The sequence below is a fragment of the Typopeltis vanoorti genome, chromosome 23 (assembly GCF_054136105.1).
Source record: "Typopeltis vanoorti isolate ZY-2024b chromosome 23, IOZ_Tvanoo_1.0, whole genome shotgun sequence".
Classification (NCBI taxonomy): Eukaryota; Metazoa; Arthropoda; class Arachnida; order Uropygi; family Thelyphonidae; genus Typopeltis; species Typopeltis vanoorti.
Genome location: NC_143571.1, coordinates 81,615,571 through 81,640,299, shown reverse-complemented (window position 1 = coordinate 81,640,299; position 24,729 = coordinate 81,615,571). Strand labels below are relative to the sequence as shown.

At 35.8% G+C, this 24,729-nt stretch overlaps 1 protein-coding gene and 1 non-coding gene across 2 annotated transcripts in view; both read right to left on the bottom strand.

Moving 5' to 3' along the window:
* The window catches only part of LOC150094036 (F-box/LRR-repeat protein 18-like), a 148,217-nt gene that overhangs the window by 38,375 nt on the left and 85,113 nt on the right, over positions 1 to 24,729 (bottom strand). The window lies entirely within an intron of this gene.
* Positions 9,960 to 10,040, bottom strand: TRNAL-UAG (transfer RNA leucine (anticodon UAG)). The gene has a single exon. It is a non-coding gene; the product is annotated as a tRNA-Leu (tRNA).

Genomic DNA, 24,729 nt, shown 5'->3' with positions numbered 1-24,729 from the left:
CATTTGCTATCACCAATGTTCTCACATAATTATTCACATGCCTGCCAGAATATCAGGTAACCCTAACCACTCTCCAAAAAAAAAAAAAAAAAAAAGTAAACATCTCTTATTCACCGGTTTAAGGATACTGTGGGATTTCAAATCACAATGCAACGTTGATTTCTTCTGTCCTGGAGCAATATTCACACAGCCACTCTCATCTTGTGCGTCCGACATTATTAGATTGTCAAGTAATTCCTGCCTTCGTGGTTATCGTTTTTATAAGGCTTAGCTTTTCAAGACGTGTTCTAAGGCTATATAAGAGAAGAACGGGGTTTACTACAATTTGCTTTCAACGAAATCTCCATCTTCGTTTTCTGTTTTTACTAAAGCCAGAAATTGCTTTAAGCAAATTATTGACAAATAAGAAATTGTTTATGAAAGTTCTGGAAGTAGGGAACTCGTATTATGTCAAATTACACTCATGCTCTCTGATCTCTGCTAAAACTATTGGCCATAACCTTTGTCCAACTACGCTTCCACCTTTTTTTGCACTGGAATGGTTCTGTTGCATCGTTAACCACAGATAAAGCTAATCTCCCAGTTTCTTACTTTTCCTCTAATTCTTGCATCAATGAGCATGGCAAATGTTCTCCTATCTTTCCTGATTGGTGTTTTTCATATTTAACCTGAAAGAGATTGGAATAATTTTGTCCAAAATGGATAGTAAAAAAAAGTCTCCTAGGCTGGAGGACATTTCTTTGATTATTCTTAAAATCTGTGCTTCAGAGTTGACTCCTGATTCGTATCTCTTTTTTATTCTTATCTAATTCCACTTATCTCTCCTTCAGCATGCAAATTATCTCCTATTCAACTAATTGCTAAAGAGGACCGACAAATCTTTGCCATAAGACTCGTCCAATTCTTCTGTTTCATTATTTCTAAAGCAGTGGAGGGAAAATCACTTCTAAAAGTCAGACTTAAGCAGTATTATTATATAAATCACATTTTATGTCACTCCCGCCTACGAAAGGTTAAACTTATAGTACTATCGTACCGTGAGTGAGCTAAGGATTTTTTCCTATTTTGATTCATTTTATATTGTTTGAATTATGTATTTATTTTTACCTAGTCCTAGAAACCCTACTCTAGTGACCAAACATCTAACTTTTTTCAAGCCAGTTCAGGTCTCCAAACGTGTGGGAGAGAGAGAGAGAGAGAGAGAGAGAGAGAGAGAGAGGATCCTATATGTTAATCGTTTCATAACAGTATCAAAGTGTATGTCATATGATTGGTGCATAATTTCATTTTAATAAAGCTATAGAACTTTACAGAATCACATTGTAATACTCTTACTATGTAGATTTAATTAGAAACATATTAAATAATTGCAAGCATATTTTATTTTGCTTTCTTTTTATATTTTTTTCCTCCGACAAATTCCTCCACATTCATCAGTATTCAAAAATCATTTCTAGGACGCCCTCAGCAATCCTATTATACCACATGAGGACCGGCTTAAATAATTCAGATATTTTTATCCTTCTTTATTTTTTAAAAAAAAAAATTCTGTATTGCTGTAAGGAGGTGACGTTTGGGTGGAGTAAGAGGAACCACACTTATTCATTCACTGTGTGGGTGAAAGAACGATGCGAGCAAATCGAGTGGTCACTCGAAAACTTAGTCAAGTGAAAAGCTAATCAATCAGTGGCAGACAACATCAGTCATAGAAGAAGATAAGTCCATTAAATGGCGGACATTTATCGAAAAAAGAAAAAAAAAAGCACGAAGACTCAAAAAAAAAACGTTAAAGAAAACCAGAATGAAAGCCAAACTGTAAAAATCTTCGATCCATCAAGAAGAAGTAAGAAGAAAAATACACCATCGAATATCTTTGTGTGTGTGTGTGTGTGTGTGTGTGTGTGTGTGTTAGTAAAAGAAAGTCAACACGATGATGGAGTGCAGCGATTTCGCATTCTTTCCATCTGTCTTTCTATCGATTTTTGACAATCTTCTTGTCTCGAGTTGTGCCTTCCATCTATTAATTTCCGTATCTGCCCCCGGTGATTGTGCTGCCAATTTTTATTAAGGGACTTAGAAGATTTTTTTTTTGTAAAAAAAAAAAGTAAACGTATAATAAACAAAGGGAAGAACAAACAAATTTATATACTTTGATTGTCAATTTAGACAACTGTGACCTTAAGCAAAAAAAAAAAAAAAACGTAAGGAGTACACCTTTTGGTCAGATATGCAAGGTCAGATCAAAAGGTATACAGAACTGATGTTTAAAATGCTGTGCTTCTAAAGTAAGGTGAAGGTTATTTGACTTCAAAGTAGGTTACATATACTTACTTACGAACTTCATTCAATTGCTGGAAGGCCCTGTCAGGTGTTTTTTCCTCTTTTTTTACCAACTTTGCTGAAGTCGTTGGCATCGTTCAGCAGACACTATTAATTTAATAAAACAAAACCCAATTACAATGTGAATACGGATAGTGCTAACCAGTTAAAGTTCTTAAAAGAACTGGGCGATGGACTGAGTCCTTGACTCTTTATCCCGTCATCTGAATGAAGTAAATCTGAGTGGGTGGAGTATTGTTGAGCTAAAAAGCTCTAGTCATGGCTGGGTAACGGCAAGTTATATATGATGTTTGGCTACAAATGCTTACACAATTTGGGCAATGTGCAGGTGAATGGTTATGGCGAAATTTTCATTATGTCCATTCTTGGTCTGATGCACGGTAATTCCTAATTTTTCGTATATCACAGTCTGTTAATTTCATACACAAAGAATGTCCTTAAATGGCTGTTCGCTGATCTCAGAAACAGTAGAACTAATTTGAAAACTAATGCATAACTCCTAGTGTTATCATTAAATTCAGGCCATCTAAGATCAACGTTTGAAAAAAATAAAAAAAGGAGAAACAACATCTGAAGTTACATGAATTATATGTATCGTTGTATAATCAATTATTATGCTAATGTCAATGCATATTGACTTACAGAGATTTAATGGGCTTGTAAGCTGCTAACGCAATCAAATATAATATAATTGGTACAATAAAAAGTGCCTTTAAAAAAATTGACGCTGGAAATATTCATTAGAAAGTGTTTTGGTATAACATTTGTGTTATATCAAAAGTTATAGTAGTTGTGTTTTAGCTCAAAATATTTTCACGTTTGCACTAGTATTCTAAAATTATAATAATAATTCCTATAAATTTTATGCAACTTTATTGAAATATAAAAATCTTTAAATAAATTGAGAAATTTTTTATTTTAATTTAAAAAAAAAAACTTCATATATTCAAAACTTCAAAAATGAAGAATAATCATCATCTAAGAAAGGAAGCCAAGAGTGTAACTTCCTGTTCTACAAGAAAATTCTTTCCAATTTTTCATTGTTTCACCTGATGTTCCACCTGATAGTCTGTTGTTAATCAAATTAATTGGTACAATTATTCAAGGTAATAATTTATTTTGTTTTTTTGTTTTTAGTAATAAGTATTCAAAAAAGGCAACAAAAATTAATAGACAAAATATTCAATATTTAAATATTATCATAGATTGATAAGTTTTATTAGCAATCGCACCAAATTTCAAAGCAGAAAATTAAACTTTCTCTATATGACGAAAAAAAAACACAAAAAAAAAAAACATGAGCGATCTCCCAACTTGAAGCACCCATGTGGAAATATTTCGATTTGCATTCAGTGCTGCCATCTAGAGACTAAAACTTGAACAATGAAAGATAAGTAAGCATTATCTTAAAACATTATTATTATTATATTATTATTAAGGATTTAATCAAATTATATGATATTCCTTATAACAATATGTAAGCGGAATAGATTTTTAAGCTGTCATTTTTATATTTTATACTATCAAGTGTACTTAAATAGTTCAATTTTTTCCAGAACTTTTAATGTAAAATGCTGTTTTTCAGACATGAACTTGACCAATCCAAGACGGAGCTTCTACAAAGCCAATAGTATTGACCCGCTCTTTGTAAATTGTGAAATTGTCAGAAAGATAGCAAAGTATTTTGAGTTCGCAAATGTCATCACTGAATATAAAATAATAATAATAATAATAAAAAACAACCAAGAAGATTTAACTTTTAAAATATTTCTGAAAATTTATTGATTTCTAAAAAATATTAGACTTGTTATGTGCCATTATTCTAGAGACTTTGTGAATCACAATGTTACATTATGTAGCACCCTTATCCCTAAAGTGTTTCAATCATTAATTTAGCTAATTAGAGAGAGAGATAATCCAAATTGTGTGTAATTTTTCTTTCTTCTTTCTTTCTATTCCGTAATAATTCTCATACAAAGGGCTCATCTTCATCACCACCATATGGCCACTTCATGTAATGAAGTAATTGATCTAGAGGGACGTTTGGGCGCGCCTTAAACTCATCTAAACTAAATTAAAAGACCTACCGTACATCCCAAAGAACTATTACTATTCTCTTCCCCTAAGGGAATGGGGGAAAGAAAATTTATTAGCTTCGCACCGCTGACCATCTAAAGATTTGGCGGCGTTAATGTCTTCAGAAAGAATGGCAGACTTCCCGTCTATAGCCCATCAAGTCCGTAACAAGGCGATGGCTTTCTCAATGATCCGCTACATTTCCCCATATGTTTGTCTCTCTCTCTCTTTGGGTCGGTTCAAAAAAGAGATAGCTTTCGGTCTTCCTGTCAAAAACAGGTGTTGATCTAGTTGCTACGAGTAACTAGATGGGAAGCAATTGTTTCCTTTGATGCCGCTGCCTTACCCGCCTCTCCACTTCATTATTTTCTTCGCTCGATTCCTGTCTATTTTTTTGTACGCTTTAATCAATTCTTCTATCACCATCTCGGTAGTGTCGAGATTAATTTCCAGATAGCGTTACACTTATTTCTTGTTTCCTTTATATTCAGAACAAACCTTCCTGTTTCCGGTAGTGTCTGATCGACCATATTGACATGAAGTCTAATATAAAGCGAGAGTTTCTTGCACTTTCTAGAAAGAATTATCAACACCATATAAAAAAAAAATGAAAATAATAAAATTCCAGCCATTTCTCTCTCCTCTGCGCATGTACGAACTCATCTATATCTTCGTGATATTAATTATTTTTCTTAATTACTGACTCACCCTAGATACAATGTGTACTTGGTGAAAAGTAAGGTCAAAATTATACTGTGAATACTTTCGAAGTATCCTCCTATAGTATGAAAAGTAAGTGTCAAAATTATACTGTGAATACTTTCGAAGTATCCTCCTATAGTATCCTCAGGCCTATTTTTTGTGTATGTGTTGCAAATAATATCGCAATCACACGAGATTCATCTAGGAGAGCATAAGATTAGTTAGTATACATACTGCATATGTGTTGAACAGCAATTTGAGCTGAAATATTCATTTCCTGGGGACCTAGGTAAATTCTGCCTCCTCGAGTACATCACTACAAATTAAAAATGCTGAGACGTTATGGTGTACATCACAGAAGGTGGACTTACTTTGGAAAAGTGGATAAACAATCTCTAGAAGGAATTTTATTATTTTCATTTGGCGGTCTGAATCTGTTAGAGCGAAAGCTTTCATCAAGACTGCGTTGTCTTCTTGTGAAGCACGCTCGTATAAATGAATTGATATGAGGTCTGATATTAGTTCGCTTGATTTTTGCAGCCGATGCGATGATCGGATAAGCCTGACTTCAAACACGTTCAACAAAATATGAGACATCACTCAAGGACTCTGTTTCACTCACTCATTTCCATACTACATGAAATGACATTTTACATGAGGAATATCGGGGTATTTCTACTTAATAAAGTAAAAATGTCGCGTATTCCACAGACGGGAGTAGACGACACTTCAGCCCTGAATCTACATTTTCCCCCTCCCTAAAATGTTTAATTTTTGCGTTGTTAATTCTCTTAAATCCGATTTATGCCGACGTGATCTCTGATACTTGGTTTCTACTGTAGCTACGAATGCATATGCCCGAAAGGCATATGCGATATGCCTTTTCGGGATATGCCTATTTTAAAAAGGAAGTTTCATACTGGCATTTGTATATTTTACTTACTAAGGAAGAATGGATTTCTGATGATAGAATACACTTCGGAAAATTCTGTCATATTTGGAAGGTTTCTGATAATTTTATGTGAATGTGATTGGACTGTACTGGGCATCATGTATTAGCATTGGGAAGTTTACGTAGAACAGGGGTTCCCAACTTTTTTGTTTCCTAGGGCACATTCTAAAATACCGGTAGGGCGACGGGCACCATCTATTTTTTCAAGCAAATTTTTTGAATTAAATGAATACATACAAAGTTTACATTATAATCAAATGTTTTATTACTTAAAAATTTACATTATATAAAAATTTAAATATATATATGTAAGTTAGTGTGATCTTTTGTAGCATTTCATTGGCCAGTGCTTCATAATTAAGAGAATATGATGATATTCCAGTTCTTAAACTGGAATGAACAACTTCGAATGCGCGTCTACTTTACATTGTATGCGTTTAATACTCGTCATGTGTCATTAACGTATGCGTCATATAGCATGTCATGAATTGTTGCGTGATTATTTCAAACTATACGGCACACGGTTGAACAGCAGCGGGCACACACAAATTGGTTGACGGGCGCCATGGTGCCCGCGGGCATAGGGTTGGGAACCCCTGACGTAGAACATTTGATTGGATATAAACTTTTAACCAATGGAACACTGAGTCAGTCAGAGTGGAAATCAACTCTCTCTCTCTCTCTCTCTCTCTCTCTCTCTCTCTCTCTCTCTCTCTCTCTCTCACACACACACACACACACACACACACACATAAGTAAGTCATCCCTCGACTTACGTCCTGGTTCCGTTCCATCCAGTAGGAGGAAAGTCGATCGAACGTAAGTCGATACATTAAATCAACAGAGTTACAGGGGCTAGGACTTAACCGTAACTTATAAAACTGTACCGTGCGTTACTGCCACTATAAAACAGGAGTATAATCATCCAAATTTTCCTCCACAATCACATCTTCATTACCTTCCCTATGTGAAGGACCACGCGGCTGCGGCTCTTCTTTTTAAACTGTTTAATATGTTTAGAATCCCAACGCAATGCAACAAAAACCAGGGCCTAATTCTACACCAAGTTTGGTCAGCATTCATAAAAAATATACCCAAGTCAGAGCTCGGACAGAGTGAATGTGAATAACAACAGAACGTAACAACATCCAGCACTGTTCAAACATAGCATGCATTAACGTATGTATCGATTCTGCATTTGGATATTTTAATTTGATGAATAGTTAGACTGCCATAACAACATATAATGGGCTATTTTGAGTAATTTCTCATTTCTTGTGTTTAAACTTTTAGTTACCTTTAACCCTTGAAGGTGAAAGTCAAACGACATACGAAACTTGTCGGGTTTGTTTATCTTTATTTATCTTAATAAACATGTGGTCGCACTACCGAAAGCTTTCTTTTGAACTGCTAAACCACAGAAACCTACGCCTACAATTTTTGAGTCATCCACGGTTCTTATTGCTCCGATAATGAACTAGAAGAGTATGCTTCCTAATGTTTTTGAAAGCTCGTGGATTCTGGCTGTGCCATATCACAAATGGTTTCAGTTTATATCCAGACAACATACCCCCCCCCCCTCCAACAGAATCATAATACGATCTTTAAGAGTTTTGAAACTAGACATAGATTAGAGCTTTTTGTGGATGAATGTCCGTTCGGGCATTTTTATTCTGACACAAGGAGGTCTCATCCATATTAAATATTTGCTGTTGGAAATAATTTTCCTTCGTAATAACTTTATCCAATTTCTCCACAAACTCCTTGGCAACCTTCTCATCGGCACTTGCAGATTCCCATACATTTTCACATTATGCAGCGCAAAACGCAGCTTGAATCTCATGAACCAACCAGAAAAAGAGTCGAATTCGTAGTCGTAATCAGGCCCTGCTTTCACCTTCAACATGTTGAAGAGACTTGATGCCTTAGCGGTTATATTCATAGTGCTAAGGGGTATGCGCTTTTAGTTCACGTCCTCTATCCATGATGCAAGTAGGTTTGCTTCCATTAAATCGACGATAGTGATGAAGCAACCTTTAATCGATCTGCTTCCATTAAATCACTATCGTCGATTTAATGGAAGCAGATTCTTTCACAGCCTTGGCGATTTTATCCGTACATTTCAAAATGGTCGTCAATGTAGAAAGACCATCTGAAGTCACATTGACGAACTCATCAGCATCATGTTGCTTTATAACTTGCAACTTTGTTGCAAGATCAATTACTCGTCTCTTTTTCTGTGATTCTTCACTAGGTTTATTGGTTGGGCGAGTAGGAGCCATGTTGCACGAAATATTTAACGAGAAATATACAAATAATCTATTTCTCAAACACAAAATCAATGTAATACTATAATTAATGTTAAAATTAATAGTAATCCTAACAAAAACAATTTTCAGTTACAGTTTTACATTAAAACAGTTAAACAGTTTACATTTTAGTTTTACAATTCATTTTTATTCACAATTCACATTAACAATTACTTTTTTCATTAAGATGCAATAGCTAATGCCATATGCGTTCATCTCACTTTTCACGATAATAATTAAAATTAAAAAAAAATCAACAACAACAATGAACAATGAGACTTGACAATTTTACAACTTTACAATTCTGTACTAATACTAACCATGTGTACAATTCAGTACATCTCTTTACTTTCACTTATCATTACCTCTCAGAGAATGACATATATTTTATCATATTTAGGAAACAACGCTATAATTTCTTACATTTAAATTTTCACACTTAATATCTTTATAATTTGCATAATGTGGAATTCATATAACAGAATAATAACGATCACAGTAATCGTTTGCAAATATAGTTCACAGTTACGTAAACAAGGTAGTTAATATGATTACATGCTGCATTTTACATCTTATTATATATTTATATATATATATTTCCCCCTTTTTTATTTCACAAAGTGCTACTTTACCATACAGCTATTTATATTTAGACTATTCACATATTATATTTTCTAACAATAACAATAATAATTGTTATTATTAAATTAATAACAATTAATCAATTGAATTCAATTTCAATTGAATATTAATAATTGAAAAAGTTATTGAAAATGAAATGCCAAGATATTATGAGACAGTAAACGTCTTAGACATAATATGGCAGACATCACTGTAGTCGCACAACAACAACACGTTTGGTTTACTGATGTGGCAATACCAGAGGACAGTGAGTAGAAGAAAAGGTGCATGAAAATCTGACCAAGTATAGGGATCTGGAAATTGAAATTCGACGCCTTGGGAACAAGAAAGCAACATTAGTTCCAATTGTCACATAGAAGCGATACTAAGAACATTTAAGAAATATCCGGAAAATTTGAGCCTCCCAAATATAACACCATCTCAGCTGCAGAAAACTTTTAGGGACATTTTAAGACGATATCTTGGCGATTGCTAGGCCTTTAGATAAGGCTCGAACTGGACTTATTTGTCAATTAAATATTTCGTTATTCTATTGCATGTTTCTTGTTACTTATTAACTGTGAACTCTGTTAATTGAATATGAAATAGATGATAATAATTATTATTAGCAATGTTTTATATTTAATTACAAGTGTCTGGTGACCGAATATCATTTTGAAAGATTCAAACCTTTTATTGTAAGTAATGAAAGCAAGTAGAGTCGTAGAAGAAAATGTCACTTCAAGAAATAATAAATAAATAAATACTAATTATATGAAGAACCAAAGGCTTTAATTCGGCAACGTGAACTTATTTAAGTTAAGGGATATTACATCCCTTAACTTAAATATGTTACTTTAGGCTATGAAACAATATGGGATGTAATATCCCTTAACTTAAATAAATAAACACTATTTTCTATTAAACGAATAATTATGACGCAATAAAATAAAATACAATGGCAGTGGTGGGATTCGAACCCACGCCTCAACGAGACTGGTGCCTAAAACCAGCGCCTTAGACCGCTCGGCCACACTACCTCGCTATTATCGCTCTTTTCGCTTGTAATGGTAATGGTGGAAAGAATGTCACGTTAATCAAGCTGGGACTGTTTGATGCAATAATATATATATTGTTTGCATCACTGATAAATAAACATGTCATAGAGAATTGTTTTTTTCTTTCTCTTTTTATTTTTAGTCTGTATTTCAGCTGTTGTGTATGTGTAGAATAAGTTGCACATAATATTTAATAATTTTTCTCACTTATAATTTCAACTGTTCATATTTATTATTTCTATACAACTGATGCATTTTCGACTTATCACGCTGGTACCATAGAAGAAATAAACCATGGAGATGTAATCTTAAGCAGAGTATTTAGAATGTGGTGATATATCATTAGGTTGTTTAAGCACAAATATAAAAAATAAACATATTAAGCACAATGCCTTTCTTATTTATAAAGAACAAAACGGTTTATCATTATAATCTAATTCAACTCTAAGTATGAAATGAAGTGAGATTTTTGTTCTGTGTGTGTGTGTGTGTGTGTAGTAAAAGTAAAGAAGTGAAAGTTAGAAGACTTGCTACACGGAATAGCTTCTTAAGTGGGAAATTTTCCTGAAGATGTTTGTTCTATTTTAATAATAAAATCATAAACTACAGAAGTATTTTAGAAAAAAAGACCCACATTTTTAAAAATTAATTTTAAAATATTCATTATTTTTATTCGCTAAGTAAGAAAGAATTATTTAGCAAAATAACACTCATAGAATTGGAACCCACGCTTCACTTGATACTGATGCCTAAAACAAGCGCCTTCAGCGCTCGGCCAAACCCTTATCGATTTCGAATTTTCAACTTTAATAATAATAATAATAATAATAATGATAATAATAATAATAATAACTTGTTTGCCATAACTGGCCCGGAGAATGCATTTAGGCAGTGCAATAATGTTCATTGCAAGCGTGAATCTTAGGACTGAGGTTATCCCAAGTCTTCTCCTAAGATCATTTACAGATTAGCAGAAATTCTTCACTTCTGTAATCAAACAACTTTTTTGTCGTTAGTCAACAGACTAAAATTTCTGCTTCTCTGTATCACTATAAGCAGCATTTCCTACTACTGGTTTCTTATCACAGCTGAGAATATCCAAGTTATTTCAGCTGTCCTTAGAAAGAACTGAGAATAACTTGGATAATAATAATAATTATTATTATTATCCAAGGTGATTAGAAATCAGTAGAGCTGAGAATATCCAAGTTACGCACTTCTCTAAGACGTTAGCTGTAGTTGTTCCTCTAGATTTGTGAATAAGTCCCACTTAAGAAAAGTGGTGAACCTATAACACGCTAGTAACGTGGTTGACTAATGCGTTGATAAATGGATCATCGCATCGTACTCTCGAGACAAAAACATGAAACTGTTTCAAGGTATTTCAATGGTATTACAATGCTCTCACAATATGCAAAACACAAACACAGGGCATACAGCATATGCCTTCTTTCTCTCTGTAATTCCTCATTTCACAATATGCATATGTACGCTGACTTTCATTCTGAATTTCTCCATCTCTTCCATTGTGTGATGAGTCAGTCTTCTTCAAGGAAGGGTAAAAATAAATACTAAATTATTTTTATATATTGTTACGATATCCATTGTGAGTTACAGATCTAAATAGAAACAAATCATATTAAATGCTCAAGAGAGAGGAGAATGACATATTTATTATTATTGTTATTATCTGTTTAAGAATGGATCATCTGTGAGGCGAGAAAAATCACATCCCATGATCATTGTAATCATAACATTCCAATTTCAAGCATATTAGGCTGAGTTGATAACGGGTGACAAGAAAAGATATATAATTCGATAGTATTTTAAAATTATATCTAAATTTTAACTTATATTAATAAATTAAGTAAATTAATTGACTACGGTAAGTAAATAGTATAGGCCAAAAAAAGATGCTTCGTTTGGTAGTAGCAATACACTGCTCGGAAAGAAGTCGACGGACACCATAATGTGAGGAACAAACAGCCATGGTGTGCACCTTAAAAAGATGAGGTTTTCGCTGCGATGACAGCAGCAATCCTACAGGGACTGTTCAGACAGCATGTTCAGATACTCCCTGGGTTTCGATGTTCGTGGCACACAAATGTCCGAAGAAAAACCGGGAAAAAAAGGACCATATCATCACACAATCACCTCCGAATTTTATAGTTGGGGTTAGGCACTTTAGTAAGACGTTCACCGGGCATCCGCTACACCCACATCCGTTCGTCCTCGGTAGAGGGAGTACCGTTCGTCGCTACATAACACAGCTTTCCAAACTTCCACGTGTCACTGTACACGCTCTTTGCACCACTGAAGATAACACTGCATGTCGGGTAGGGTAATGTGGGGCTTGCGTATTGCAGTTCTACCATGGAAACTCATGTTGTGAGCCTCAGTTCTGGGTGTTTTTGTACAGATTTGTGCTCCAGTCGTTGACATCTTTCCAAGCAGTGTATATAATATATGCATGTCAAGTTGGTACCAGATTCAGGGATTTCCCACTGGTGTATAAATGGGAAATCTCTTTTGAATCGTCGTAATTGCATTGAACTGAATAATTTATTGAATAATATATTCTGATATGGGTATTATTCACACTTGCTCACTATTGAAAACACCACTTCTCAACAGAAGGAGAAAAACTGTTGTTATTACTAATTGCTTAAATTAGAAAATCAATCCTTTAAAAATTAGAAATCCAATCATTTAAACAGGGAAACTCTTTAACAAAATCTCAATGCCAATTTCTTATATTTCATTAAGAAAAATCATAACACTTATAATTGTAGAAATATAAGTGGGCTTGAAATATGCAAGGATGTACAAGAATGTTTGTGATTGCTATAAAGATTAGGTGGAAGATGAAATTTTTATCGCTCTGTTTATGACCGCGGTCCTGATAATTGGAGGCCTGAAGCTAAGGGAGTTCTGTGTTTGGTCTCTTGAGAAAATTCGGCGGATCATGTAAAAAAAGTACAGCAAAAAACAACAAAATAAATTTAAAACTATAAAAAAATGTTAGCCTATCCACGGTACCATAATTACTATAATGTGCTACAGCTTTCCGCGCAGTAACGCCTAGCGGCTATGCGCGGAAAGATATTCATAAACGAATCAAAAACATATTGTACACTTTTTCATTAAGCCGTATAACGTATAACCACTTGTACATTGATTGTTCTATACTATAATTAGTTGTAGTTTTGTGCATAATATTGGTCAATTATAGAGGTTGCAGTTTAGTTTTATGTACCAAAAATGTCAATGACAGTCTATATAGTGGAAGAGCATGATGACATTTTACTGATCCGCTGGGTAACTCAACTCTCTGCCAAAAAGTAACCCTCTCCTTTTATGCTAAAGCAAACACTACATATGTATATAGAGAGCTGCAATCCAAAAGTGATAATAATCAAGCAATAAACCATGTAATGATATACTGCAAAAACAAGTTTTAAGTAATTCTATGTAAAAAATATGTATGATATATAAAGTAACTGCATGTGTATGTATAAATATGGTATATGTAACATAGCGCTTAACACTTCATGATAAGTTAATAATGTATAATCCAAACTGTATATGTCAAGTCAAACATAAGAAAGGTCTATAAAGAAGTGTCTCCGAAAGAATAATTATATATATTATAGGTAAAATAATCATATATACAGAATATGTATTATATGTAAAGTAGTAATAGGTATATATGTATGTGTATGTATATGCGTGTGTGTGTATATATATATATATATATATATATATATATATATATATATATATATATATATATATATATATATATATATATATATACAGGGTGTCCCAAAATTCAGGCAAGATTTAAATTTAGCGCCATTTGTGCGGTAAAGTGTTGCCAACGAGAAAAAAAAAAAAACACAGCATGACAGCTGACAGTTCAGGGTTATTAAAAATGACCACACACAGCGAAGAGAGTTCGTTGAATGGATTATGGAACAACAACAACAAGTGGATGCTTATTTTTCGAACAAAATCATCTTCAGCGACGAGGCTCATTTTCATCTTGATGGCTTCGTTAATCGACAAAATTGTCGCATTTGGGGTTCAGAAAATCCACGAGTGATTGTTGAGAAAAAAATGCATCCACAACGTGTCACTGTTTGGTGCGGATTTTAGGCTGGAGGCATCATCGGTCCATTCTTCTTCGAAAATGCGGCTGGTAAGGCAATAACAGTTAATGGTGCTCGCTATCGCGACATGATAATCCAGTTTTTTTGTGCCTAAATTGCAAGATATGGATGTGGACAACATGTGGTTTCAACAAGACGGTGCCACATGCCGTACAGCCCGAGAAACAATTCAATTACTGCATGAGTCATTTCCTGGTCGTGTAATTTCCCGTTTTGGTGATCAGAATTGACCGCCGATCATATGACTTAACGCCGTTGGACTTTTTTCTTTGGGGTTTTTTGAAGTCTAAAGCTTATGCCAACAAGCCCACGACTGCCCACGACTACCCACGCCTTGAAGGAGGAAATTCAGCCACATTTATACAAAACGGTCATGGAAAATTTCGACAAAAGAGTGCGTATGTGCCAGCAAAGCCGTGGAAGCCATCTACCCGATATGCTATTCCATGCATAACCCTATACTGTATACTTTATGAATCAATAAGAAATTACAATTTTTAATTAAAAACCTGTGTTTTCTATCAAAATTACTTCTTGCGTGAATTTTGGGACTATGGAAAGAGAATTTCCATTGTCAGATTAGTTAAAGATATAAAATTTAAAGTTGTATATGTTAAAACAAAACTTGCATAGGTTTAAGGAAAAGTGTTTCCTCACAAGAGATAACCACGTAGATCGAATCTCATATGTAATTGGAAATATACCACAAAAATATAGGAATCTCATTATAAGACGGAAATATGATTTATGGAAATAGAAATGTGAATGGTAACTTAAATTCATAATACAGAATTCCATGGATAGTAAAGTTATGTTACACTAAAAGAAAAATACTGCTCAGCTCATGTAAAAAGGACTGTAGGAAGAAGCAGACACTGAGCAGATTATGATGTTAAAAATAAGGAAAAATAAATTTTACGTAATACATATATTATTAAGATATCAAGAAATGTGAATCAAAATGCCAATTAGAATAAGCATTCTATGTATAAATGTATATATTGTAAATAGTTGTATATATATTTATTTTGATTGTACATAGATGCTTTGGTGTTAATAAAATACAAGCCTAATGGTTATGCGCTTCGCAACCATATGCCTGGGGAAGGAGTGTCTTCCTTCCCCAGGCATATGGTTGCGAAGCAACCCTGCTCTTCCAAGCCGATCTTGGGCTTGGAGAGCAAGGTTTTTACCCCCCAATTTATCTGGGGGTTTTCCTCCCGCAAGCAGGTAAACTACACACACGGATTACAGTCATGAATATCGACCTTAGGGGATGCAGCAGAGGAGTGGCGAACCGGCTGCATTAATACGCCAGTAACCCCTCATAGGTCTAGGACTCAACCCGTCCTAGACTTATGAGAAGGATAGGAGAGGTTAGGATAGGAGGCTACAGCATTACAGTGTTTCGAGGAATGGGAGTTACATTAAAAAAAAAAAAATGGTTGGCAAACGTGAAAAAATTCAGTGTGTATATTCTACTTGAAAAGAAGTCAACAGACACCCCCATGGGCAAGGTATCGTGCCATGTAACGATTCACATGTTGGTAGCGGGTATAAATGGGAGGAATATGATGCTCCAAAGTCAGTGCAACTGTGTCCGGATGAAATGACGGCGAGAAGGAAACTGACCGAGTTCGCTCAGAGTCTTCTGGGATAATCTCTGCACCGACAATCAGCCTTTACAACTCCTAGAAGAAACGGGAGGTTCAGGTATCCCAGTACTAGACTTGCTGTTTCATAGCAACACCATCTCCTGCATACAGAAGATGCTACAGTCCAAACTTCCGTGCATGCAGTGAATTTCTTCTGCATTTTCTTGGGCTGAGACGTCTGCTGTTTGAAGTCTACAACCACGAAGGACAAAAATCCGAGATTGTCCATAATCAATACAACAGAATGTGCCAACTCTTAAGCCAGCTAATCGCCTCGGGTAAGAACATCGCAAGAATCCGGGGAAAGAAAAACTGCTATAAGCTTCACTTCAACCACTCCCAGCCACCCGGATCTGAGCACCAATAACGAAGTCCTTTTTAGCAACGTATTGAAGAACAAAGGCTACCTGAAGAGTAGAGACCTAGCTTGGAGGATAGCGTACGGTAATAAGTCAAAGTGGAGACACATCACTACAGCTCCATTCTGTAATGTGTGCTACAATATTGATAGAGTCACCCGTTTTTCCTCTTTCCCCATCGTACGTAGTGTATGGACGCAGTTATCTGAGAGACTACATATACCACTACTCACCATGGAACAAGTTATTTTTCTACAGTTCCCTCCGCCGGTTAATAATAAGAAAAGAATGAATCCTGATATCCATACTTAATGTGCTGAAGTACCACATATGGAAAGTCCGGAAAGACATGAAAAACCCCTCACTCTTTCATCGAGAAGAGAACTGACGGAGTTTGAAAGAGGCATTGTGATAGGATGCCATGTAGAAGGACTATCAGTTCGGCAAAGTTTTGACAAATTAGCATCCCAAGTCAACAATCAGTGATACCATACTGAGATGGAAGCGCAGGGAGTCAATTTATAGCCTTTTATTGTACAATGCTTTTAGCATTTAGCAGGTTAAACTGCTTGCGGAAGAAATGTTACAAAATCTGGAGAAAAGCAATATGAAGATGCTGCTTCATTTGACAATTCTGTCAATTAGATGAATCCCTTTGGTCGGAAAAACCTGGGTTCGATTCCCGTCCGTGACGCGAACTTTTATCTGGTCTCTTTCGACGAAAGGTGAGTTAGCCGGTCTCATACCGAGGTAGGGTTTTTTCTTCCCGGAAACTCGGGTTTTTCGTCCCCCAGAACAGGCAAACCCACCCCGTGAACACACACATGGATTACAGTCAGGAATACGTAAGACTCAGCCATAGGCCTCATTCGTCAACTATTCCGGTCCTGAGCCCGAATAAAATTAGGGGGGGGGGAGGTGAGGGATTGAGATGGTGCTGTAGCTTCCCATGAAAGGGGCTCACGGCCGTTGTATCATCATACGAAATAAAAAAAAAGACCGAGATACCTTAACTGACTGGCCTTACAAGCCCCGTCAATTATAATATTATAAAATGATAAAGAATACAGAAATTAACATAGAATGTAGTGACGTACCATTTAATTTCTGAATGAAAAAAAAAAGTCACAGTTGCTCTTGAAAATATATTTTAAAAAAAATGGTGTTGTTGCTTTTAATGACGTGATAAATGCAATTTATCACTTATACATTACGCATGAAATTATCTAAATGAAACAAATATGTTGTCTCAAATGTGTCCCTAAAATGTTTATGCCATGAAATATGGGATAAACATTGTATTCTGATTAACTAAGACTAGAAGGCTTAATTTGTTATTAAAATAACATTTCTGGCATCTATGATTAATATGATTATTATATTAGCATCTTCCTTTCTTGTGTGTCAAAATTTTATGTATTAAAATTTTAGCTACTCAAAAAATTAAATTCAAATATATACTAATAATACGAGTTAGCATTAGGAACAGATTCACATTCCACCTTGTACGGCACAGAAATGTACTACAATGCAGCCATGATAAAGCCAAACCGGCTACCTATTTTGAAAATATTGAATAGCGTTGCTAACATCCTTTTTCAGAATAAAAAAATGTGTTACAATATTTATTTATTTATTTTACTTTTACGCAGGAAAATTTAAAGCTATTTTTCAAAATATCCCATTTTTAGAATATTGGACAAATTTATGAACTTACCAGAACATTATGGTTGATAAAGAGCATTGTCTTTTTATAGTTTTATATTAATGATGTTCTTGTTTTTCTTCACTATTTTGTTATAAAATATGTGAACAGACAGGTATGGCATTTAATTAATATTTTTATTCTATTTTAATTTATTTTCATTTATTTTATTTTTCCAATGAAGAAAAACTTTGGAAGTTAACTAGATGGCGCAATACTTCCATGTACTTGGAATGCCTATGTTATTCTTTATTCTCCTTATTATTATTACTACTACTAGTAGTAGCAGTAGTAGTTTTATTGTTGAAATAGTAGTAGTTGTAATAATAGTAATAACAATTACACAAATTAAATCCATTTAAAAGTATGTCGAGATTAAATTCATTCAGAGATTTCTGCTTTATTTAGTTCTACTTTTGACCCTTAGATGGCAGCACCAGAATAACATATGAAATGGACTATATGAAAGTCACGTTCAGAAAGGTTGCTTTTAATATTTGGGAAACATAAAAATAATTAATAAAAGTATGTGAGAGAGAAAACATGTTATGAAATCGATTTTTGTTTTTTTGCTCCATTTCTCTATTTTATTTTTTTTCTTTCCACCGTTTTAACAGCTAATTTCAATTTGAAAATCGATCTGCTTTCATTATTATTATTGTTGTTGTTGTACAGCAAGGGTATTCAACCCGTCGATCGCAGAGCGATTTTTGGTCGATCTCTTGTGTATTCCTCCTTACTTACCAATTTAATTAAAACTGAAAACATAATATTTTATTTATCATTATTTTGTATTATTTTTAATTCGCTTTAAGTGTATTGCTATTGTTTATTTATTTTTCGTTAAAATTGTCAAATCAGTAATTTTCTTATAAGTCCGGGTAAATTAATTAATTTGGATCAGTGGAAGTCAAACAGCGAGCCAAAAGTGAATACGATTATAAGCAAAGTGTAAAAACTCGATTGTAGCTTAAATATTCCAAAGCACATTACATCGATTTTTTACTTAGGTTAAGTCCCATGTGAATATTGTAAAAAAATAAACTTTGTTTGTCTCGGTATAATTTGTATTAGATGTTTTTGTAAATAACTCTTTTGAAGCTAACTGTATATACTGCTTTAATAAGAATATGTTACAGTGTTAAAAACAAAGGCAATGTTTTTGTCGCCGAAGCTGTATGGCGGTATCAGAAAGATTGTTATTGAAACTTGTATGTATGAGAAAGGCTTGCAGGCTCAAAGTGGAAACATCTGCGAAGTCAGTCAGAAAGAGTTCAAACAACTTTTCGATGGCTGGAAACTTACAATCAAAAGAAAGCTGAGGAGAACGAAAGGCGTGCCGAACTTGAAACTTAAGATGAGAGACTCATACCGCTTCTTTGGGGATTGCCAAACTTCATGCGAGGTCTCAGAGGAGGCCTAACAAAAATGGACTGAAGCAAGCAGAAAGGGTCCCGGTTCCAGAATTGCTGTCAGAGAGGAGGCCGCTCGGTCCAGAGTCGCCGTCAGAGAGACTGCCCGCATCCACGTTGCTTGAGAGAGGAGTTTCCCGCTTCCAGAAAGGAGCTTCTCGGTTCGAGACGTCGCTAGAGAGAGAGACTACTTCTAGACTGCAGACAAGGTTTCAAATTGCCGAAAGGAAGAGTTCCAATTGCCGGAGAAAAGTTTCCAGGCCAGGTTAATGTCAGACATTCACCAGTGTGTTGCGTTTTCATTACAATTTGATGAATCAAACGACTTCACTGATATTGCCCAGTTAATGGTATTTATTCGCATGGTGTTTCAAGATTATTTAAGTAAAGAAGAACTTTTGAAAATTGCACCATTATTGGGAAGGACTAGGGGAGAAGACATTTTTTCGGCATTTGATGAATTTGTGAAACAATGCAAACTTCCGCTTTTTAAACTTGTGTCTATTACTAGTGATGGTGCTCCTGCAATGATCGGTAATAAATCAGGCTTCATTTCATTATGTAAAAACGATGACAAATATCCAGATTTTTTAATGTACCACTGTATTATTCACCAAGTACTGTGTAGTAAAAGATTAAACACAAAAGATGGTGTGGCATTTGCACACCATGGCGCTTGGCCGCACGAAGGAAGACTTGGATTCGACTCTAAGCGGCGATTAGAGGAAATTTTTCTAAGCTTTTTTTTTCTCTACCGGTTCCCGAGTTAGTCGATCTCTGGCAGGGACAAGCAGATTTTTTCTCCTGGAAACTCGGGTTTTTCGCCCCGTAAAATTCAAGAAAATCGACCGTAGAACCCACATTATTTCAGACATTAAATACGAGTGTTAGGGTCAGGGACCACGAGATGGCGGCACAAAGTGAATATTTGGTCAGTTATGCTTCTACCAGGACGAAAGCCACATTGTTCTTCGTGGAGCGTTGACTCAACTATGCTCCTGCACCGTCTTTCCAAGCAAACACTTTCCCAGGCAGGCTGAGCAGAGAGATGACACGATAGTTACTGCAATCCTTCTGGTCTCCCTTCTTGAAGACTGTATTATTATGCCTGTCTGCCATTGCTTTGGTGCTCGCCCAGATATCCAAGCAGCCTGACACACTCGAGTCAGCCAGAGAACACTGTCTCGATTTAAGGGTTTTAGCATTTCGGGCCAAATTTCATCATCGCCAGCAGCCTTGCCCGATTTTAGCGATTTTATTGCTAAATGGACCTCTTCTGCTGTGAGACTAGTCATTGCCCCGATCTGAACCTCTTGGATGTCCACAACTGCTGCACCACCCAGGTTAAGAAGGCAGGCTCTTAAAGTATTCCTTCCATCTGTGGAGGATATCCTTCTCGGTTTACTTTGTATACAGAATACTTTGTTTGCATTTGCATACGATGAGTCTAATCTTTCTTCAAAGAATTCCCAAGCCTTCTGCTTTGCTGTCTTTACTGCCTCAGCAGCAGCTTTTCGTGCCTCAGCATACCGCAAATGGATTTCAGGTGACCTGACCCTAAGTCATGTTAGCTAGGACTCCTTTTTTGCCTGGACAGTTGTTTGGACTTCTTGGTTCCACCAAGGTGTCCTTTACTCACTGCACGTTGCCACGTCGAGCCGCTTTCTGCCACAGCATGAGTGTAGAGGCAGTGACAGCTGTTCTGAACAGCATCCACTCCTCTTCAATATCTGCAGTATGCTTGGGAATCTCTTTGAACCTGGAGGAAATGTCATCTGCAAAATTCTTCCTCACAGCCTCATTTTCCAATGCCTCCCATTTAACGCGGTATAGCTGCTTAGGCCTACCAGCGTTGATGGTAGCATCTGGTTTCTGAAGCCGTAGAGTGCACCCAACAAGGTGGTGGTCAGTTGACAGTTCCTCCCCCTCTTCTCACACGAATGTTTCAACACTGAGGAAAATAGGTCTGCTGAGACTATAAAGAAGTCAATCAGTATCTGCACTTCAATATCTGCAGTATGCTTGGGAATCTCTTTGAACCTGGAGGAAATGTCATCTGCAAAATTCTTCCTCACAGCCTCATTTTCCAATGCCTCCCATTTAACGCGGTATAGCTGCTTAGGCCTACCAGCGTTGATGGTAGCATCTGGTTTCTGAAGCCGTAGAGTGCACCCAACAAGGTGGTGGTCAGTTGACAGTTCCTCCCCCTCTTCTCACACGAATGTTTCAACACTGAGGAAAATAGGTCTGCTGAGACTATAAAGAAGTCAATCAGAGATCTTTCTTCTAGTGTATCCCTGTACCAGGTATACTTATGGACTTCTCGGTGCTGGAAGAAGGTGTTCATTATGGACAAGCTGTTAGTACAGTTCAAAAGAAGTCCAATAATTTCAACCCATTTGCGTTAAGGTCAGGGGCGCTGTTTCTCCCAACCACACCCCTCCATGTCTGGTTATCTGTTCTGTTCATTGAAGTAACCCATTAGCAGGAATGATTCCATATCTGCCACCCTGTCAAAAGCAGCACCCACTTCCTCTAGGAAGGCAGAGTATTCTGACTCCAGATTAGGTGCATAGGCTTGCACCACAACCAAATCATGGTTTTTCATCTGAAACCTTAACACACATACCTGTCTCCCCAATGGGATCCACTCAGCAACACAGTCTGACAGCTGGGGGTTTGCGAGTATCCCCACACCCGCCTGAGCAGACATTTTCGGGCTCACACCAGAGTAGTAGAGCTTCCACCCCTTATCCAGGTCGACAGTTCCAGAGCCTCTCCTCTTGGTCGAAGAAAGCCCGACTAAATCTAGCCGGTAGCGCTTGGCTTCCTCGACCAGTTTCCAACTCCTCCCTGTCAGAGAGATGTTCCAGTTGCCTAAAGCCATTGTTGGGTGCCGTTGTCTTTGCCATTTCCGTCCTTTTGCAGAACCATTTCCTTGCACTAGCCCTAAACACCTCCCCAAACTGGTAGCGGGCCCATTGATGAGGTTTCCTCTAAAACCCGAACGCGTCCCTTGGTAACCGCGCGACGGACGATGCGGTATGAACATTTTTTGATGGCCTGATCATGTTACAGTGTTTGATAATGTCCTGTTAGCACAAGACGAAATGACACAGCAAAAATATGAAAGAATCCCCTCGAATACTCTAATAGCATTCGGGGGAAGGAGCAAGAAGAGAAGAAAGAAAGAAGCAAGGGAGGAAGAGGAGGGACCAGTCTACAGATAATATAACAGATGTATATTACATGAAGTAAGGCATGGTCCAGCATTAGGTATCTCGGGTTTGCCACACCCGTACTCACTAAAGTGAGCCCCTGAGAAATTAGAAACATTACATAGGAAAATTGTGTCAACAGTGATTTGGACACCTTACACGCAACAACCAATATCTGACCAGCACATGGTGACACACAGAATCCTGAGCATAAAAAACCTGAAACACTACATAACATTAACGAGGAATTACTTCAACATCACCTATCGAAACAACAGAGACACATATCGTATAACACGACCTACAACAACTCTCTACATCCCCACACCCTTCAACAACTCATACGGTTCTTTTGTGAGATCACATCAGATACCAACGCAACTCAACAACCTACCAAGTAATCTAAAACACATAGATAACTACAGAACATTAAAACACGAACTCTGGAAAATATACCAACAAAGTTAATATACTATTAAAACTAATATACACATCATAAATCACCAGCATCCAATGCCTACATCCCATACATAAACAGTAACAACAACATAAATAGTGAAGGCTAATCCCACTCTCTTCATAAAAGCTAACCCAAGCTTCGAAGTAGTGGAATTAAATGGCTTCACTCATCTACACGTAATCCTTATAATCAAAGAATGAAGATTATGTAACAAAACAGTCGGTAAAGTGTATAACATTAATGAAGATACTGATATTAAAAAAATGTGTATATTAAATAGGCTGTATAATAATAAGCTATGATAATGATATTGAAAAAAAAAGTATGTATATTTACACTGTATTTAAAAAAATCACTGTAGTCTACATTTGTACTGAACAGAAAATGTAACAGTAGACTTTATCGTATATATGTAAATACTCTGTATGATGATAAATAAAATGTTATTACAGTTAAAAAAAAAAAAAAAAAATATATATATATATATATATATATATATATATATATATATAAAGGTAAAAAAAAAAACGATGAAATTAGAAAAATTATTATTTTATACATAATATGTAAACATGCAAAAAAAGTATGTAATTTATCTGCCACATTATCATACTATTATTATTATTATCCATTATTCAAAAATTCCGTGCAATCTTCATTGTTAATATTAGAAGAACACGTGTTGTAAATATAGATGCAAAAAAGTATTATTATCAAAATTTTAATTGAAATCAACGTAAAAAAATGAATCATATATCAGCACTTAGTGCTGAATTTTGTAAAAATCACAAGTGGGAATGTCACTAAAGACGATTATTGTAATTGTGTAAATATTTCAGAAATCAATAAAAAATTATTAGTATTAAAAAATGTTATTATTTCCCATTTCTTCAACTTTAATACTGTTGTCTGCAGAACTATACATACGATAAAATGCTGGCAAACGGTGCTAAACGTACTGCAACAGACAAGAAGTGTCCCACTCTGACATAGACACTAATCTAACATTGAATTATAAAAATCCTCATCCAAAGTGGAAATGTTCCACTCTGGATGAGGATGGTTCTAATTCAATATTATGTCAGTATCTATCAATCGATAAAGGTCCACGCGGTTAGCCTAATGGCTTTGCGTTTCGCAACCATATGCCGGGGGAAGGAGTGTCTTAGGTTCGATTCCCGTCGACGAAGTGAGGAGTTAAGGATCTTTCTCAGCCATAGACAAGTTATCCGGTCTTGGGCGTGGACAGCAGGCGTGGTCTTGGGGGTGGATGAAAAACCCCAGTTTATCTGGGATTTTTCATCCCACAAGCAGGCAAACCGGTCCTCTGAACACACACGGATTTACAATCAGGAATACTGACCCAGCCATAGGCCTGATTCGTCAGCTATGCCGGTTCCGGAGCCCGGATAAAATTTGGGGGGGAATAGATGGTGCCGTACATTCCCGTAAAAAACCATCACATGGAAAGGAATTGATAAAGAAAATTAAAGAGAAACCATAAAGCAAATTTTCTCATGTATCAAAATATTATTACTCTTAAACTAAAACATCATTAATTCGTGACTGGGACACATGAGTCGATTTAAATGATCTATTCTTAATGCAATAATAATTTTGTAGATATTAGAAGTCTAAGATATTGCCAGAATCGTAAATTGACGTGTTTGCACTGTCTATGCCTATTTTA